Genomic DNA, 20,984 nt, shown 5'->3' with positions numbered 1-20,984 from the left:
TTAATCGTCTCGCCCCCCTAAGGAACCTGACGACCAGGTCGTGCTTCCCAACTGTTTTGCCATCTATGTGGTCATGATATGCTGAAATAGCAGCAGCATGCACTTTAAGGGTGGTGGGAGACAGCCTTCGCTCCAACCCTTGCTGCAAGAAGGAAAGCACTGACCCTATCGAACATCTTCGGGGGTCCTCTCTGCAGGAGAAACACCACTCGACGAACAGGTTCCACTTCAAGGCGTACGCACGTCTCGTAGACGGCGCTCGCGCAGAAGTGATGGTGTTAAGTACCTCTGGGGGTAAGTCACCTAGAACCTCCGCGTCCCGTCTAGGGACCAGACATGGAGTTTCCAGAGGTCTGGACGCGGGTGCCATAGGGTGCCCCGTCTCTGAGTCAGAAGATCCTTCCTCAGAGGAATGGGCCAGGGAGGGACTGTCACGAGGAGCATGAGTTCTGGGAACCAAGTCCGGGTGGGCCAATAGGGAGCCACCAGAAGGACCTGCTCCTCGTCCTCCCTGACTTTGCACAGGGTCTGTGCAAGTAGGCTCACTGGGGGAAATGCATATTTGCAGAGGCCCCGGGGCCAGCTGTGAGCCAGTGCGTCCGTGCCGAGTGTTCCCTCGGTCAGGGAGTAAAACAGCTGGCAGTGGGAGGTCTCTGAGGAGGCAAACAGGTCTACCTGAGCCTCCCCGAACTCTCTCCAGATCAGCTGAACCGCCTGGGGGTGGAGTCGCCATTCTCCCGGGAGCACAGCTCGTGATAGCTCGTCGGCCACACGGTTGAGCACACCGGGGACATACATGGCTCGAAGCAACCTCAGACGCATCTGACTCCAAAGGAGGAGATGGCGGGCGAGTTGCGACATGCGACGGGAGCGTAGACCACCTTGACGGTTGATGTACGCAACGGTCGCAGTGTTGTCCGTACGGACCAGCACGTCTCTGCCCTGTAGAGGCCTTTTTAGGCGGCTCAGAGCGAGACGAACTGCTAGCAACTCGAGGCAGTTGATGTCCCAGTGCAGTTGGGGGCCCGTCCACACCCCTGACACTGCATGCCCGTTGTACGTGGCACCCCAGCCGGTGGCAGAGGCATCTGTGAATACTACAGCATGCCTGGACACCTGTTCCAAGGGGACTCCTGCCCGAAGGAACGAGGGGTCTGACCACGGGCTGAAGGTCTGGCGGCACGCCGGTGTGATTGCCACCCGGTGAGTGCCGTGATGCCACGCCCATCTCGGGACTCGGCCGTGAAGCCAGTGCTGAAGCGGTCTCATATGGAGCAGCCCGAGCGGAGTTACCGCTGCTGCCGCTGCCATATGCCCCAGGAGCCTCTGAAAACATTTCAGTGGGACCGCCGTCCTGCCTTTGAACGAGTTCAAGCAGTTCAGCACCGACTGAGCGCGTTGCTCTGTGAGGCGCGCTGTCTGTGCGACCGAATCCAACTCCATACCGAGATAAGAGATCCTCTGCACGGGGGCGAGTTTGCTCTTCTCCCAGTTGACCTGAAGGCCCAGCTGGCTGAGGTGCCTGAGCACGAGGTCCCTGTGTTCGCATAACTGATCTCGAGAGTGTGCCAGTATGAGCCAGTCGTCGAGATAGTTGAGAATGCGAACGCCCTGTTCTCTCATGGGAACAAGGGCCCCCTCCGTGACTTTCGTGAAGACACGGGGGGACAGGGCCAGCCCGAAGGGCAGGACCTTGTACTGATATGCTCGACCCTCGAATGCAAAGCGCAGAAACGGCCTGTGTCGAGGAAGAATCGAGACATGAAAGTACGCGTCCTTCAGGTCGATCGCTGCGAGCCAATCTTGGGGACGGATGCATTCGAAAATGCGTTTCTGCGTAAGCATTTTGAACGGTAGCTTGTGAAGGCTCCGATTCAAAACTCGCAGGTCCAAGATCGGTCGTAACCCACCTCCTTTCTTGGGTACAATGAAGTAGGGACTGTAGTGCCCTGACCTCATATCGGCTGGAGGGACCGGCTCTATCGCATCCTTCGCCAGTAGGACTGCGATCTCCGCGCGCAAGACATGGGCATCGGCTGCTCTCACTGTAGTGGAGTGGATGGCCCGAAACTTGGGGGGACGCCGGGCGAACTGAATCGCATAGCCGAGCCTGATGGTCCGAATGAGCCAGCGAGACGGACTGGGGAGCGCTAGCCAGGCTCGCAGAGACCGTACAAGCGGGACCAAAGGGACCGTAGGCGTACCCGGAGTGGGGCAGCGAGGTGGAACACAGGGGCTCGGCTCGGGAGGCTCTCTCTGGGAGGCAGCCCGTAGCGGAGTCTGAGTGTGCTGTGCAACACTTACCTGATTCCACGAGGCCGGAGGTGCAGGAGGCGGCTTGGTTGCGTTCTCGAACTGCACACTGCTGCCTGCTGGCGATAGAAGAGGCGGATGAGAGTGGTGAGGATTCTCTCCCCCCACTGCTCTCCGGGCCCTCTTCGGACCCAGAGATGTAAGAAACTGCTCTTTTATTGAAAATTTGGGTACCGCTGGTTTTGAGGCCAGCGGCGGAACAAAAACAAAAGGAAAACAAGGATTTTCCACCCGGCCCTCTTCCGGGGGATGGAGCGATGCGGTCATCGTCTCCTGGAGAGCAGTCCCTGCCATCTCTGGGTCGCCCGTCCTAGGGCCGCTTGCTCCTGGCTTTGCCGCCCTTCTTAGCTGGGTCCTGGACGGGCGGGGCGGCCTGCCTGCGACTGGCTCCACGGCGCCGTTTAGATGGAGGCTGCTGCGGCGGCGCGGGAGCAGGGGCAGACGCAGGAGGCCGCCCTCGGCGACGAGCAGACTGAGGAGCCACAGACGGAGGGGTGGGAGCAGCAGCCTGATGGTCCGAATGAGCCAGCGAGACGGACTGGGGAGCGCTAGCCAGGCTCGCAGAGACCGTACAAGCGGGACCAAAGGGACCGTAGGCGTACCCGGAGTGGGGCAGCGAGGTGGAACACAGGGGCTCGGCTCGGGAGGCTCTCTCTGGGAGGCAGCCCGTAGCGGAGTCTGAGTGTGCTGTGCAACACTTACCTGATTCCACGAGGCCGGAGGTGCAGGAGGCGGCTTGGTTGCGTTCTCGAACTGCACACTGCTGCCTGCTGGCGATAGAAGAGGCGGATGAGAGTGGTGAGGATTCTCTCCCCCCACTGCTCTCTGGGCCCTCTTCGGACCCAGAGATGTAAGAAACTGCTCTTTTATTGAAAATTTGGGTACCGCTGGTTTTGAGGCCAGCGGCGGAACAAAAACAAAAGGAAAACAAGGATTTTCCACCCGGCCCTCTTCCGGGGGATGGAGCGATGCGGTCATCGTCTCCTGGAGAGCAGTCCCTGCCATCTCTGGGTCGCCCGTCCTAGGGCCGCTTGCTCCTGGCTTTCCCGCCCTTCTTAGCTGGGTCCTGGACGGGCGGGGCGGCCTGCCTGCGACTGGCTCCACGGCGCCGTTTAGATGGAGGCTGCTGCGGCGGCGCGGGAGCAGGGGCAGACGCAGGAGGCCGCCCTCGGCGACGAGCAGACTGAGGAGCCACAGACGGAGGGGTGGGAGCAGCAGCTGGCCGCCGCGGCAGGATGTGACGGATGGCCTCAGTCTGCTTTTGTACAGCCGAGAACTGCTGGGCGAAGTTCTCGACCGCGTCGCCGAAGAGGCCGGTCTGGGACACGGGGGCGTTAAGGAACCGGAGCTTGTCGGTCTCCCGCATGTCCGCCAGACACAGCCAGAGATGGCGTTCCTGGACCACCATGGTGGACATCGCACGACCCACCGACCGCGCGGTCACCTTCGTCGCACGAAGCGCGAGGTCCGTCGCGATACGAAGTTCCTGAAGAACTTGGGGATCATGACCACCCTCGTGCAGGGTCTTCAGTGCCTTGGCCTGATGAACCTGCAGCAACGCCATGGCGTGCACGGCAGAGGCAGCTTCCCCACAGGCCTTGTAAGCCTTGCCGGTTAGATCCGACGAGTACATACAGGCCTGTGAAGGGAGACACGGTTCTCCGCGCCAAGTGGAGTTAGGGCACAGTTGCATAGCAACGGCCCGTTCCACTGGCGGGATGCTCGTGTATCCCTTAGCTGCCCCGCCATCAAGGGTGGTGAGGGAGGAGGAGCCACCGGAACGGTTTCTGGCAGTGAAAGGTGCCGTCCACGTCCCCGTAAGCTCCTCATGCACTTCCGGGAAGAAAGGCACTGGGGTGGGTTGCTGAGAACCAGCACGCGCCACCCCGAGATACCAATCGTCCAACCTCGAGGGTTCGGGACACGGTGGAGGATTCCACACGAGCCCGACCCCGTTGGCGGCCCGGGAAAGCATGGCCATCATCTCCGGGTCCGTCTCAGGCATCGTTGACACACCCGAAGGAGGTAACGGCGCTGAGTCGTCATCCGCAGAGACGTCTGACCCACCCTCCGATGCCGCGATCGACATCTGATCCTCACAGGGAGCCCCAAAGGAGACAACCGGTACACACTGCGAGGATGGTCCAGTTTTCTCCAATGGGGGCTCAACTGGCTGCGGAGCATGAGATGGGTGAGGGCTCCTAGGGGGTTGGTTCCCCGAAGGAGACGCGCTCACTGTGATCCTCAGGTCACCCATGTCACTGCCCGAAGCAACCCTCTGAGGAGGATTGGATCGAGGCAGCGGCACGGGGACTCCGCCCCTTTGCAGGAACGTGAGTCTCGACCGCAGCTCCGCGATGGTCATCTTCCCACAATGGGTACATGACTCATCCACAAACGCTGCCTCAGCGTGTTTAATGCCCAGACACACGAGGCAGCGTTTGTGACCATCCTGTGAGCCCAGGTAACGACCGCATCCAGAAACACACAGATAGAAAGTCATCTTTAAAAAGACGCTCTCTATCTGTGTAAGCTCTTTTAGGGACTGCTCTCACTGGTGCTGAAACACGCAGGGGAACAGTCACTGCGAACACAGACAGGAATGTGCACCTGTCTGTGCGCTGTCTCTCTCTTACCAGCTGTTAGAACAGCCTTTGAGCGCTCTAATGGCGCACCTTACCAGCTGTTATAACAGCTTTTTTGTTTGCTCAGTATGTAAAACAAAAAAGACAGAGAAGGTAGAGAGAGAGAAAAGAAGACTGCTCGCGCTGCCGTGCTGTAACGCCCGCACCGGGAAGGAGAGGTCCGAAAAGGCTCGTCTTGTCACTCTGTTTGTAGAACGCATCGAAGTGCTTGGCTCCGAAGCAAAAAGCTGAAGTGCAATCACACCAGCTGCTCGTTAAATACCCGCGCTGCGAGGCTGCGCAGCTGATGCAAATGATTGCACGCCAATGTGTATTGGCTTGTTTTAGTTTCACTCGAAGTAGATTGGCCTCTCTAGCGAGATTCCTATTCGTCGTTCACCACGACGTACGTAGTGACCGGACGATAGGGAACTGGTGTTATAAAGTCAAGGGTCAAGAGCCCAACTAAAGCAAACACGGATCACTATCATGGTGTCTTTAAATGAAACTCAATAAATCATTATCATCTAACCCTCTGTTCATTCTCAATAACAACTTCTGTAGACGCATGACAAAAGTCAAACTGTTTAGTAATAAGTGAAGCTGGTAATGCTGTTTGTGTAGTGGTTTAATCCTCCTCTGCTGAGATCTTTAGAGATTTAAACGGCTTTTATCTTGAGTTGATTTCATCTAAGGCTGTGGTTGAAAGTCAGTTGTAGTTCTTTTTGTTTCTCTTTCCTTCATCGATTCTGTTAACAGCAGGTGTTAATCACTAATGCTCAATAATCACTTAATTAATCACTTAATTTCTTGACTGCAATGTATATCTACTTTTAGTAAACTCAACTGAAATAATTCCAGAGTACTCATAACTATTGGTTTTTAAAATTAAAAGAATTAAGGCAATCGGTTTCCTCAAATGTAATAAGTTAGCTTAACTTATTGAATTTGACTTTGTGTGTGACATTGTGAGCTAACAGTAACTGCAAGTGCTCTGAGTTCATTTAAAGTTTGTCATTTCACTGTTTTTACTCAATAAAGTAAAGTTTCAGCTATATAAAGTATTTAAATGCAGTGTAAAGTTTAATTGTGTATTAAGAAATATTATTGTTTTAGTGGACTCGATTAAAATAAGTTCAGAGTACTCATAACTATTGTTTTTATAAACTTAATTGAATTGAGGCAATCGGTTTCCTCAAATGAAATGAGTTAGCTTAACTTGTTGGGTTTTACAGTGTACCAGTGCCACACAGGGTGAAAAAGGATGTTGACATTATTAGGCATAAGAGTGTTTCTAAAGGAAAGGTCAAGAATTTGTGAAAGTGTAAAAGGGTCATTATGGGTCACATGAATGTAACTGTCACCACCATGATACCAATTCATTAGATTTTCATATAGATCTACATACAGAATTGTATATGAATATATGCAGTGTTTGCTCTGTTTAATACACTGTTTGCTCTATTAAATTGCGCTTTATAAGAACAGTGGTAAATACATATTATATATGGTCAGTTACTGTAAGTTCTTACAGTATTTTTAATCTTTAATTTTTAATGTTTAATTTTTAATCATGCACTGCAATGAAAAAACAATTTAACCAATTGATTAAATATACAGCCAAGCCTACAAATACAACCAAATAAATAGCACATATATATATATTCATATTTTCCTGTAATTGCAATGTTGCCACACTATTGGCTGTCTCTCCTAGCTGTTTTGAGCATGATTGGTTATTCTCTGTTTATTCTGACTGTCATCCAGGAATCTAGCCAATGACAACTATGCGCGCCTTTACGAGTCAAGTTTGAATAAACGTCAGTTGAGCGAGTCGGTGTTTGCTTTGCTGCTGCGCGGGATCTTCAATATTAGCCTATTCTGTGGGTTTTACATCGTTTAAAACATGGATTATTTTACATCGGACTGCTAAATGTTTATTTTGAGCGAGTTGCTGGGTGTTGTTGGGTGTAAATGAAGAACAAACAAGGAAATGGACAAAGAATTTTAACAACGGACATATTGCAATCTACGGAAGGTAAATAACTTTATTTTATACAAATTCTGCTACATCAAGATATAGTGTATTAAATTGAGAATCTAAACGCGATTAGAGCAATATTATTAGTGCATACGGTATTCCAAATGTATTAATGTTATGTGCTGCTAGGATGTGTAACGTTAACTTGTCTAACTTTATGATAAAAAATAAATGCTTTACAACGAGTGAACTGAGAATATTGTATCTTTAGACAGAAAGGAACTGTCACAGTCTTACTATAAGAATCTGCAAACTAGGCTTTTGAATCTATTGTTGATCGCGGGATGGCTAACCGATCAGTTAAATTAACGAGTCGTAATAATATGTTTTGGAGCTGGTGAGTCAATTTTGCAAGCTCTGTAAACTCTGCTCAAATGCACTGGTTCAAACCCTCCAGACAAGCTTTATCTTCTTGAGTTTACAGGCCTAGCTGACCCAAAAATAAATGTCTTTCAAAATGAAAGTATTTTTTTCAAACCTCTATAACTTACTTTTGTGAAACACAAGAATTTTGGGAATAAAACAACTAGGCCTATATTCATTGTATGACAAAAATAAAAGGCATTTTTCAAGATATCTTAATTATGGTTCTAGGCCTACATAAGAATCTCATAAAATTTCAACATGAGGGTGAGTAAGCTAACTCTATATATATATATATATATTTTTTTTTTTTTTTTTGGATGAGCTGTTCTTTTAAATGATTAGTTCACCTCAAAGTTAAAAATTGTGTCATCTTTTACTCTCCCTCAAGTTGTTTCAAATCTGTATGAATTTCTTTCTTTCTTTCTTCTGCTGAACACAAAGAAAGATATTTTGAAGAATGTCTGTAACTTGGGTCCCATTGACTTCCATAGTATTTTTTTTTCCTACTATGGAAGTCAATGGGACCCAAGTCTGTCTGTTTACCAACATTCTTCAAAATATCTTTCTTTGTGTTCAGCAGAAGAAAGAAATTCATACAGGTTTAAATCAACTTGAGGGTGAGTAAATGATGACACAATTTTCAACTTTGAGGTGAACTAATCATTTAAGGACATTTGCTAAATTAACCATGTTTTATTTATTATAGTGTAGAAACCATTTTTTTATGGTGGATTTAATACAACAATTTATTAAGTGAGTATAGGAGCAGGCTTCACTGCATATATTAATAAAGTTTTAGAGTGCTGGCCTGGATAATTGTAATACGTAAAATAGGAAAGAGGCCGCACTATGCATAAACTTATATTTGCAAAAATGCGTTTCGGCGCGTGCAAACTGATGAAGGCACACGCCGAAATGTGTTTTTGCAAATAAAAGTTTATGCATAGTGCGGCCTCTTTCCTATTTTACGTATTACAATAATTTATTACCATTTGGTTAGTGTCGTAAAACAGTGTTAATTTTTAGTAAGGGTTCTCCAGATTTATATAACACTTATGGAACATTAAAAAAATGGTCCTATGTTACCCGATCAATAATCCTAACACACTTTTTAAAAAAATATAGCCTATATTTTTAGATCAAGCATTGGACTTACGGAGCAGAATAGGCACCAACAGAGAAACAAGTCCATCACTAGTAAGTATCCACTGCAGTATCTGGTTACACTTTATTTCGATAGTCCACTTTAGAAATTTTACTAACTATAACTTTTCAACTACATGTCAACTAACTCTCATTAGAGTATTAGTAGGCTGTAGTAGACAGTCAATAGACTGGTAGGTTAAGTTTAGATGTTAGGAAATGGGTTAGGAGAATAAGTTGACTTGTAGTTGCCAAGTAACTTATAGTCAGTAGAATGTCTGTTAGGGGACCAACAAAACAGAGTGTTAGCAAATATTAAGCAGACAGTCTACTAATACTCTAATGACAGATAGTTGACATGTAGTTGCAAAGTTACTTATAGTTAGTAGAATGTCTAAAGTGGACTATCGAAATAAAGTGTTACCCAGTATCTAAATCCGCACGCAGTCAATTTTAAAGGCACAATGCACTCCGAAATTAAAAAATGATCTCTTTTTTTTCTTCACTCGTGCCATTCCAGATGTATATCTGACTTTCTTTCCACAAATATATATTTTTTAATTATCCATTATTCTAAGCCAATATAATGCAAGTGCATATGCCAGAAACTTCATACAGCCTACTCACAGCTTGCTGTGTTGTTCACACAAGATGTTTTCTGCACTTATCATGTGAGCAATGCTCTTGGACTTTTTTGACCTTCAGCATTTTGGTGTCTATTCACTTGCATTATTTGACACACAAACACAAGAGATGGATAATATTTCTAAAAGTCTAGTTTATTTTTTCTAAAATATGTGTTTTCATCTGAAGAAAGAAAATCATATACAACCCGAATTCCGGAAAAGTTGGGACGTTTTTTAAATTTGAATAAAATGAAAACTAAAAGACTTTCAAATCACATGAGCCAATATTTTATTCACAATAGAACATAGATAACATAGCAAATGTTTAAACTGAGAAAGTTTACAATTTTATGCACAAAAGGAGCTCATTTCAATTTTGATTTCTGCTACAGGTCTCAAAATAGTTGGGACGGGGCATGTTTACCATGGTGTAGCATCTCCTTTTCTTTTCAAAACAGTTTGAAGACGTCTGGGCATTGAGGCTATGAGTTGCTGGAGTTTTGCTGTTGGAATTTGGTCCCATTCTTGCCTTATATAGATTTCCAGCTGCTGAAGAGTTCGTGGTCGTCTTTGACGTAATGATGCGCCAAATGTTCTCTATAGGTGAAAGATCTGGACTGCAGGCAGGCCAGGTTAGCACCCGGACTCTTCTACGACGAAGCCATGCTGTTGTTATAGCTGCAGTATGTGGTTTTGCATTGTCCTGCTTAAATAAACAAGGCCTTCCCTGAAATAGACGTTGTTTGGAGGGAAGCATATGTTGCTCTAAAACCTTTATACCTTTCAGCATTCACAGAGCCTTCCAAAACATGCAAGCTGCCCATACCGTATGCACTTATGCACCCCCATACCATCAGAGATGCTGGCTTTTGAACTGAACGCTGATGACATGCTGGAAGGTCTCCCTCCTCTTTAGCCCGGAGGACACGGCGTCCGTGATTTCCAACAAGAATGTCAAATTTGGACTCGTCTGACCATAAAACACTATTCCACTTTGAAATAGTCCATTTTAAATGAGCCTTGGCCCACAGGACACGACGGCGCTTCTGGACCATGTTCACATATGGCTTCCTTTTTGCATGATAGAGCTTTAGTTGGCATCTGCTGATGGCACGGCGGATTGTGTTTACCGACAGTGGTTTCTGAAAGTATTCCTGGGCCCATTTAGTAATGTCATTGACACAATCATGCCGATGAGTGATGCAGTGTCGTCTGAGAGCCCGGAGACCACGGGCATCCAATAAAGGTCTCCGGCCTTGTCCCTTACGCACAGAGATTTCTCCAGTTTCTCTGAATCTTTTGATGATGTTATGCACTGTAGATGATGAGATTTGCAAAGCCTTTGCAATTTGACGTTGAGGAACATTGTTTTTTTAAAGTTTTCCACAATTTTTTTATGCAGTCTTTCACAGATTGGAGAGCCTCTGCCCATCTTTACTTCTGAGAGACTCTGCTTCTCTAAGACAGAGCTTTTATAGCTAATAATGTTCAGACCTGATAATTAATCACTAGATGTTCTCCCAGCTGAATCTTTTCAAAACTGCTTGCTTTTTTAGCCATTTGTTGCCCCCGTGCCAACTTTTTTGAGACCTGTAGCAGGCATTAAATTTTAAATGAGCTAATTAAGTGGATAAAAGTGTATAATTTCTCAGTTTAAACATTTGCTACGTTATCTATGTTCTATTGTGAATAAAATATTGGCTCATGTGATTTGAAATTCCTTTAGTTTTCATTTTATTAAAATTTAAAAAACGTCCCAACTTTTCCGGAATTCGGGTTGTACCTTTCGGCCGGCATAAGGTAGATAAAATGAAGGGGGAATCAGTTTGCTCTCCTTTACCTAGTATTATTTATAAACCTTACATGTGATTTAATAAATGTACAATTAAAGGGGTGTTCCAAGCAAACATCTAAATCCCTTCACAACGAGCCCTTCCACAAAAGGGTTAGCAAAGGGGGACATGCATGCGATGGTAAATTAACTGATGTAATTTTATCTTATAGTAATTTTATATTATATTTATGGTAATGTGACCTAGGATGGCAAGTTCCTGTGATTCATTTTAAAACTAGATATGGTGGAAGAGTTCCATTTAACATATAATAATTGAGTTGTTTGTTTGGGTTTGCTATATTACACACATTTTCATCATACCGAAGTTCCATAGGTAAAACTTTTATTAATAGATGCGTTAATGTAACTACCTGCAGGGTTAAAAGAAAAGACGTCAAGAACACACAAACTTAAGGAACTTTTACACAACAACAATGTACTAAAAACGGAAGAGTTCTTTCTTTGTTCAGATGACAACGTTATTAAAACGATTACCATTTGGACAGATCCACTGTGTTAATCTACATGTTCCTTCTTTTGGTGATGCACATTTTTCTATCAGACATAAGTTTTAGATACCAGACAAAACGAATGAAATGTGACCCATGCTAATTTATTCCCCCCTTTTACCTCTCTCTTTTATCTTTCTGTGGCCAGGATCCGTCATTCATCGGAACAGCTACCAAGAGAAGTGAGTATTCGTCCTCTACCTCCTTTGTCTCAATGTTATTTCAACACAATTGGTCTCCAAAGTACTATATGTATGTTTATATTAGGGGTGTAAGATTAAGAAAATGTCATAATTTGATACAATTGCGATTTTCGATTCAAAAACGATTCTCGATAAATAAAAAAAACGATTCACAGTATGTAAATGTAGTTACTTTTCCTATGTAGGTATTAGGGATGTGCATCTCCATAACTGAGGCCGATACGATGCGCATCTCGATGCATAGCCAACGATACAATACATTAATGATACAGATAAGCAGCTGCCAGCTACCGATGCAATGCAATACGATTCACTATTATTACGATCCGGTGCGATTCGATTTACGATTCAACGCATTGCAAAAATATGATGCTATGCAATTCAATATGGTATAGATAGTTAACTTTTATTTCTTTTGTTCAGACATAGGGCAAATCATAAAGTAGCTTAAGTGCCATCTGACTTTTAACACATGGCTCTCTCACAATCAAAAGATTTGGTTTCCACAAAAAAAGCAGGTACTGTAGGCTAACTGACCAGAAAGCAGGTGCTGTTATTATGTGCTTCACGGGCAGTTTATCAGTTTGGACCAGTGCAGCGCGAGCCGATCTTGATCAAGCGACACTGTTACTACACGGCGCTAAGAGATCCCCACTGAAGTAATAACATCGCTGCGAGATCTAGTGAGAAGCATTCATATTTCTCTGTTATTAACGGATCAAACAGCGCTGACGTGGAAACATTGTGCCATGAATGAACAATCCAGTGTCCACAGATCAGCAACATTCACCATGGATTTACTGTAGTAACACTAACTGTAACCATGGAAGTTTGGCAGGAATAGTAGGCTATAATGCTTTCAAGTTACATTACGTTGGTTTTATTTTTTTGACATAAATAAAATTACTGCCCTCAAATGTTAATCTGAACTAAAATAAACCTTTGTTTATAACTACAATATTACATTTAATTTTTTTCAAGGAGCTGTTTTACATGCTTCTAAGAGTCAATTATAGCTTCATCATTCCTCAAAGTAAAAAAAAAAAAAAATCATACTTTATGAAGTTAGGTTTAGTACAAAAAAAAAGTTAAACATATTAAAACAAGGAAATTTCTCTGGTATTTCTTTCTTTTTCCTGTATCGAAAACGTACCGAACCATGACAGAAGTGTATCGTATTGAACCGAACCATGGATTTTGTGAACCGTTAACTTACACCCCTAATATGTGCGTGTGTGTGTGTGTGTGTATATGGGGCTGTTTAAACCTGGCCACTTGATGCGTTTTCTCAGATCGGATAGCTATCTGTTTTATCACAACAATTCCATTTACACCTGGTCACATAATTCCCTCGATTCCCTCGCTATGCAAATTTAATGCACTCTAAAAACTCCTGGGTCAAAAATAACCCATAATGGGTTATTTTTGACCCAACTCCTGGGTTAAAAAGGGACCAACTAATTTATGGGTTATTTCAACTCAGAAAATTGGGTTATGCTTTTTGACCCAAATTCTGGGTTAAATACCTGACCCAAATGTTGGGCTTAAAAAACCCAACATCTGGGTAGAAATAACCCAAAAATTAGTTGATCCTTTTTTAACCCAGGAGTTGGGTCAAAAATAACCTAACTTAACCTCACTATCCCAGTATGCCTTATTTCAGAAAATAAAACTTTGTTTTACATTATATTACACACTTCAAGCACTTTTAAATTTTTATTGCATTAAATTAAAATCTATATGAAAAAACACACACTTGGACATGTTTATTTTCCTATTTATTTTAGGTCACACTGTAATAACAATATTAGAAATAAAAAAATAGAAAAATAAACAACAATTCTCAGAAGAGCCTCAGGAATTTAAGCCTGGGGCCAACTTTGGGGACAAGATTTTTGATAGTGTCCTCATCAAAGAGAAGAAATGCCTCCTCATCTATGTCTTCATCTGAAAGACAGAAAACAAGACAACATGAGTTTTGTTAATAAGTTGAGACAATTGTGAACCACTCACCAGACACTCTTATCAAGCTAACAAATAATCACTTTTAAGGGAATGCAGTGGCTTTTTTTTTTTTTTTTGTGGCCCAAATTGCTAGTTAACTAATGTGGTTCTTTTGCAGCATTAACGTTACCCATTTTGTGTGAATGACATCTTTTCTTTCATTAAAAAGTGTAATGACATTAATGCAAAGGTGAATATCTTGCCCATTCTTATGCATAACAGCTTAAAGACAAGGCACAACAAAATCTTGCACTGACACATTTAAGTCTTATTAAAAAAAATGTAGGTATAGAGAGATGATGATATAAGGGCAATAAGAGTAAAATGCTCACCTCTAAAATTCTCTGTCAGCTCAGACAGCTGCCACTCAGTTAGCTTATCAGCGACAAAACTGTCCATTCAAGATGACCTGGAGAAAACATAGCAATATAGAGGTTAGGTTAGCAACAATTTGAAGACTTGACCCGCTTCTTTAACTCTCACTACTTCAGCCAGTAGAGCACTGTATAATATGATAAGCACGGCGCAGCTGGAAAACATAACTCAACTATTGTGTTGCCTCGTCGCTCTGTAACTTAGCCGCGGCTATGGGGTTTGCACACCGGACGAGAAGCGCCGCGTCGCGTCTCTAGGACAACTCGAGGTATCGCTCACCGGACGTGCAGTCTCTCAAGGGGCTCACACACCGGACGCGAAGCGCAGTGCCGCGTCTTTAAAATTCGAACACATTATTCTCTATGAGTGTACACACACACCGGCGGCGCCATCCGGCGTCTGTCCGCGACACCCATAGATATATAACGTTACATATATAGTGTATATATCTATGCGCGACACCCAGCAACGGCTCAGGACCGTGTTCAAAATTGCGTCCGGTGTGTGATAACGTTACCTCGAGTTGTCCTAGATGTTGTCGTGATAGCCACGGCTACATGCCAACCACAGAATTACCACGGCTAACGCTAGTCTCAACGTATTTTTTTTTAGCAAATGGTGATAAACTAGCAACAGGGACATGGACACAGAAAAGTTTACATTACATCAACACTGAAAATACTCTCTTACCTTGAATATAGATGAAGTTGCACCGATGAAGCACAGGCCAAAACGGATCGAGCGCGAAAGCGACGGTTATTTCAAACGACTGTTGTGAGAAAATTCCAGAACAACTGCGGGCGAGAGAGAGAGAGAGAAAGCCAACCCTATAACCCTATAGATAACCCTATATAGCCAACCCTATAGAGCCGCTTGCGATAGCCGTCAGACAGAATATAAATATAGAAGGAACTTTAATAGGAACAAAACAGCACAAAATTTTATTATATGCCGATGATATTCTTTTAACTTTAACAGATCCCGATAAATCAATTCCAGCATTGATTGACTGTATTAAAGAATTTGGACAAATATCAGGGTATAAGGTCAATTTTGAAAAGTCAGAAATAATGCCTTAAACAAACAGTGGTCAGGTTGAGCCTGCTTATGTTAAACCCTTCCGCTGGTCGCCTAAAGGATTTAAGTATCTAGGAATAAAAATCACACCCAAAGTTGGTCAGCTGTATGCGGAAAATATCAATCCTTTAATTAGTCACATAAAAGAAAAAGTTACAAGTTGGAAAAAGCTTCCTTTATCAATGCTTGGTAGGATTAACCTTACTAAAATGGTACTACTTCCAAAAATGTCTTATCCAGTGTCAATGCTTTTTGTGTTTTTGAACCCAAATGATCTTAAGGACATTAATAAACTGATATCAGACTTTATCTGGGCAGGCAGAAAACCTAAGCTTAAAATGGATATTTTAACTACTTCTAAAACAACAGGGTGGGTGGGGCTTACCAAAGATTGAGAACTATGTACTGTCTATTCATGCTAGAATTGTTTCAGTGTGGGCAACTGAACATGATGTGACACCTTGGCTTGAGATTGAAAAAGTAATTAGCCAACCCTTCTGTCTTATAAACTTAAAAGATAAACGGGCAAGAGAACTACCACCCGCTGTTAAAGACAATTACCTAATTAATAATGTTATCAAGACATGGAGTATTTTGAAGAAATTATTTGGAAAGTCTCAGGCTCTTAACTTTCTTGCAATTCTGGTAGATATCCCAGATTTAACAGCAGAGGGCGCTGGTCTCAATCTCAAGTCATGGCAAGAAGCTGGTATTAGGAGAATGTATGATCTGTGGGACAAAGGTAAATTCAAGACATTTGAAGATATAAGATCTCAATATAATATACCTGCCAAAGATTTCTACAAGTATCTCCAGATCAGGCATTACGTAAAATCAAAGACTGGATCCCTGGAGCTACCAACGAACTGTTACTTGCTTGAAAAAACTCTACTGGACTGTCGGAAACGTGGACGTTTTGTGTCTAGATTCTATTCTGAGTTACAGACTCTAACAGTAGACAAACTGAAACACTTACGAACAACTTGGAATATGTTGCTTAAAATGTCAATTGACTCTGAGTCGTGGGAGGAAATAGTAATACTGCCCTCTAGAATATCAATCTGTAATAGATACAAAGAAATGCAGTTCAATATTCTACATAATGTTTACATATCACCTTATATATACAGTAAGTACACTCCAGGTGTTTCTCCGAACTGTCCTAAATGTAACGCAGCTAAGGGCACTAGATATCACTGTCTTTGGGAGTGCAAGAACATCAAGGTATTTTGGCAGGCAGTATGCAGGGAAATCAGTTTGGTGATTGGACAGACAGCCCCATTCAGCCCACTCATGTGCCTACTGGGGCTTATACCTGACCCTCTGAGAGCTCACAAAGAGACTGTTCAGTTTCTCCTAATGCTGGCACGAAAGGCTATAATGATCAAATGGGTTAGTAGCGATGCCCCCTCTACTCAGATGTGGAAATCTCTGATATCAGAAGTTGTAACTCTAGAAAGATTGAGGTATTGTCTCAATGGTAAATCGCACATGTTTAAAAAATGGGAGAATATTCTAAAATGTTTGAAGATTAAAAGGTCATAAACACAAACTGGATAAAATGTAGGTACAATCATATGATGAGATGCTGTATGTAAATTGTCCATAAGCCCATAGATATGGTTATTAATATTGTTTTCTGTGCTGTGTTTTTTGGTTTTAATATGTTTTGTTGGAAATAACGAAAATGTTTAATAAAAAGAATATAAAAAAATAATAATAATACAAATACAATGAACACTCAATATGCTTTCCTGGCTTCAGACTCTGAGTAGTAAAAGAACAAGGTCAGAATCAGAGGACTCGCTGGCTGACACCCCACCAAGCCAGAATGATATCGCTGCAGGTCAGACACAAGCTAATGAAAACAGCACTTGTGGCGACGAGGACGAGAGTGACACCACTTCCCATGACAACAGCCGCGTTAGCGAGCATGAGTGGCCAGAATGTTGGTCACAAGCACAAGTCCGGTATTTCTCCACAAATTACAAGTGGCTGATGAGCAGAAGTCAAAAGTTGGGTTGTAGTGTGTGTAGTCAAGTTTGTGCTCGCGGGGACATGCAGCAAGGGCAGAGAGTGTCGCAGGAGTGGAGTGGGTGCTTAATCTCGTCTTTTGGAAGGGACAAGGCTGCACAACAAAACTCACTACGAAAGAAAATAAAAGAGCACAGAGACTCAATTTATCACAAGAAAGCAGTTGAAATAAAAGAGAAGGCAACACAAAATACAATGCAAAAACACATTGAAGATATGAGAAAGCTTATAAGACCCTTTACAGACATGCCAATAGATGTCCAGTTGCAAGTCTTAAATGGTGTCAAGATGGGCAGAGTTTTGCACTCTAATAACTCATGTGCAAATATACTGGATCACATTGCAGCTGAAATGAAAAAGAAGGTAGTCAATGACATAGTGATGAATGAAAGAAAATTGTGTGTTCTCATTGATGAATCCACTACAATGAGTGGAAAGTCTGTGCTTGTCGTGTGCCTGCGGTCAGCTATTTCCAGTGAAAATCCAGACACAATATTTTTTGAACTGATTGAGCTGCAGGGGACCACAGCAAAGGACATCACTGAAGCACTGTTAGGATGTCTTCATAATAATGGCTTTGACCCTCACTACCTACAGGAACATTTGTTGGCATTTGCTTGTGATGGAGCCTCAGTGATGCTTGGGAGGAAAGCAGGAGTTGCTGCGCAGCTTTGCTCCAAATTCCCTTACCTGTTTGTCTGGCATTGTTCCAATCACAGACTGGAACTGGCAGTTTGTGATGTTTTGAAGGAGGTAGGAGGAATCAACCACTTTAAAATATTTTTAGATCAGCTTTACTCCCTCTACCATGCATCCCCAAAAAACCAAAGGGAGTTAACCAAGAGTGCTCACAATGTTGGACAACGTCTCCTCGTGATAGGCCGTGTTTTATCGGTGCGTTGGGTTGCTTCAAGTGAGAGAACAGTGAAAGCAGTATGGGAGAACTACCAAGCTCTGCAGGTACACTTTACAAGTGCTGCTGCTGATACCAGCAGGGACTCAAGAGAGAGAGCAAAATACAAAGGACTCAATGATGTTCTCACTACTGTTTCTTTTGTGGTCAATCTTGGCATCATGTATGACGCTCTCACAGAACTCAGTGACCTCTCAAGAATGCTCCAGAGACGGGACATGACTTTGGATCAAGCCGACAGGCAGCTGGACCGACAAATCCGGGTGTTTGAGTCAATGGTATCCACACCTGGTCCCTACACACAAACTGCCATTGAAGCTGAAAAGAAGAAAATCTTCAGAAATGTATGCCTGCATGAAAATCAGAGGGTTATAAAAATCAAACATGGGCAATTTTTCCGTAGCCTGGCTGAAAATGTTAAGTGCAGGATGACTCCAACAACTACCTCACATGTCAGTAGAACCTCATCTGAAAAGACAGATAGTCACCTCCTCTCAGACATCAAGGTCCTCCAGTCTGACTCCTGGCCTGCATCTCTAGATATTCAATATGGGGATGCAGCGGTCAGACGTTTATGTCAGAGATTCAGAGTTGGGGAGAGGGAAAGTGTCCTAGGATTTAGGGAGTATAAAGACCTTAAAGCTTCCAAGACACCAGAAGCCCTGAAGCCTCTTCTAAAAGCTGTCCACACCATTGCAGTATCAACAAGTGAATGCGAGCGAGCTTTCAGCTCAATGAATGATACTTTGACAGATAAAAGAAACTCTCTCGACATCAAAAGGCTTTCAAATCTGATCTTCCTGAAATGCAACAGACCACCCTTGGATCAGTTTAATGCACAAACATAATGTGCAGACATGGCTGGCACTAGGGAGGAGAAGTGCAGCATCCACAAACTGCGAAGCCCAAAGTGAAAGGAAAGTGGAGCCCAAAACGTGCTGGAGCCTTTTCTAGGTAAAATGATTTGTACAGTATTTCTCATTTTTCATTTGGTGTACTGTGATAGTACTTTGCTGAATCTGCTTTTGTATATTTTTCAGGGGTAAAGAAATGAACCATCTTCAAGACTCGTGTTTATGTTCTACTGTTCTATGGTTATTATGTTATTATGTTTTATAATTTATTTTATGTATATTTTGTTCAATTTTTTTTCAATACCCTTTTGCACATTTTATTTATGTTCAGTAGCTCTTTCTAGCTCAAGCAAATCCACAAACTAATAAAAGGATTTATTATTTTGTATAAGGTCGTCTGTTGACTGCTGTATATAAACCCCCTTCAATATAATTGTTGTTACCTCAGGGGAGGAGGGGAGTCAGCAAAAAAAATAAAAAAATAATAATAATAGAGTACCGGCACCTCTTTTGGGCCACTTAAAGCACTGAACCTGGTGATGTTGAACTTGTCAGAACAGTTAGCAAGTTCTATAGGATTGAGGAAGAAAAGACCTTCACAGAACTTAAAGTGTTTCATGCATCCTACTCCTTCCCCAAAAGCAACGTGCAGGAAATGCTAAAGTGCCTAAAAGACAATGAGATTGATTCTGTTTTCCCCTCTCTTTCTCAACTCCTTAAAATATATGCAACATTACCTGTCTCCACATCTACAGTTGAATGGTCATTTTCAAAGTTAAAGCTTGTGATATCCAGTCTTCGAAGTCTTTGTAATGAAGAGAGGCTCTCTGACCTGCTGATGCTCTCCATCGAGCGAGATATTCCAATTAATCGTGAGGAAGTCATTCAAATATTTAAAAACACAACAGACAGACGAGTACTGCTTTAAATACAGGTAATTTATTTAATAAATAATTGCATTTAAACTATGGAAAAAATACATTTGATTGTTATTTGAAGTAATAAGTTTTTCTTTTCTTTTTTTTAGTGCCCTTTTTGGTCCTTCCGCCCCTGCCCCTGGTCTGTGCATGCCACTGGTTCTGACGTCACATTTTTACGAAAATCACAATGGCTTGTGAAAAGGCACAGTTACTTTATGCAGGCTGTGTGTATTTGTCTGTGGATTGACTGTTTTGAAACGTATATGGTATTTAGATAGCCCCTAGACCTCTGTTATCACAAAAAAGCCAGGAAATTTCTGTTTTGACAATATGGGACCTTTAAATCTATATAAAAAAAAATCATGGCAAGCCCAAAAATTCCTCTTCCTAAATAAAGACATGACAGAGTTTATTGTTTTCGGCCCAAATGAGAATTCTCAGTGTATAAGCCCTGATTTAGAGAGTCTGTCCGTTTTTAGATCCTCAAGGGTTCGGAACTTAGGTGAATAAATAGATTAGGTGAATAAGTAGATAATGGGTTAGCGAGACCAAGCTCTAGTCCCTGGAATACTTTTACTCTAGTCCCTGGAGTAAGATTTTACTTTTAGGTTCTGTACAGATTACAGGACAGTGAATGCTGTTATTCCACCCGACTTCTATCCATTGCCAAGAATCGAGGACTGTATACTGTAGATAACGTTGGTTCAGCAAAGTATGTCACTAAACTGGACCTACTAAGGTGATATTGGCAGGTTTCTTTAACACCCAGAGCCTCCGATCTCTCAGCCTTTGTGACACCTGATTATATATTACAGTACTCTGTAATGACATTTGGGATGAGAAATGTTCCCTCTACGTTCCAGCGGCTAGTAAATGTGGTCCTAGCTGATGTGCTAAATTGTAATGCCTATCTAGATGATTTGGTAATTTACTCTCCTGATTGGTTACATCAAGTCAATATTCTTAGGGAAGTTTTACTTGTCTTGCAGGAACTAGTTTGACTAATGGGAATGTAACAATATTCTGTGTAGTTAATTAGCACCTAAATAAATTTTTTGATAGGTAAGTTAAGTGTAAAGGCAATACATAAAGACTTGTTGCAGTGTGATACAGGCAGATAAGACATGATATCAAAGACAATTGGAATA

General features: G+C 43.0%; 1 long non-coding RNA gene across 1 annotated transcript; it reads right to left on the bottom strand.

Annotated features, from left to right (window-relative positions):
* Positions 1–13,523: 13,523 nt before the first annotated feature.
* LOC307165423 lies at positions 13,524–14,821 on the bottom strand. Its single transcript, XR_013822478.1, has 3 exons — positions 14,729–14,821; positions 13,996–14,072; positions 13,524–13,606 (listed from the first exon to the last, which is right to left on the bottom strand). It is a non-coding gene; the product is annotated as an uncharacterized lncRNA (long non-coding RNA).
* Between the last annotated feature and the right edge of the window lie 6,163 nt (positions 14,822–20,984).

Source organism: Squalius cephalus, assembly GCF_949319135.1.
Source record: "Squalius cephalus genome assembly, chromosome: 1".
NCBI lineage: Eukaryota > Metazoa > Chordata > Actinopteri > Cypriniformes > Leuciscidae > Squalius > Squalius cephalus.
Note: the sequence above shows the minus strand (reverse complement) of the source record. Positions and strands in the feature narration are given on the sequence as shown.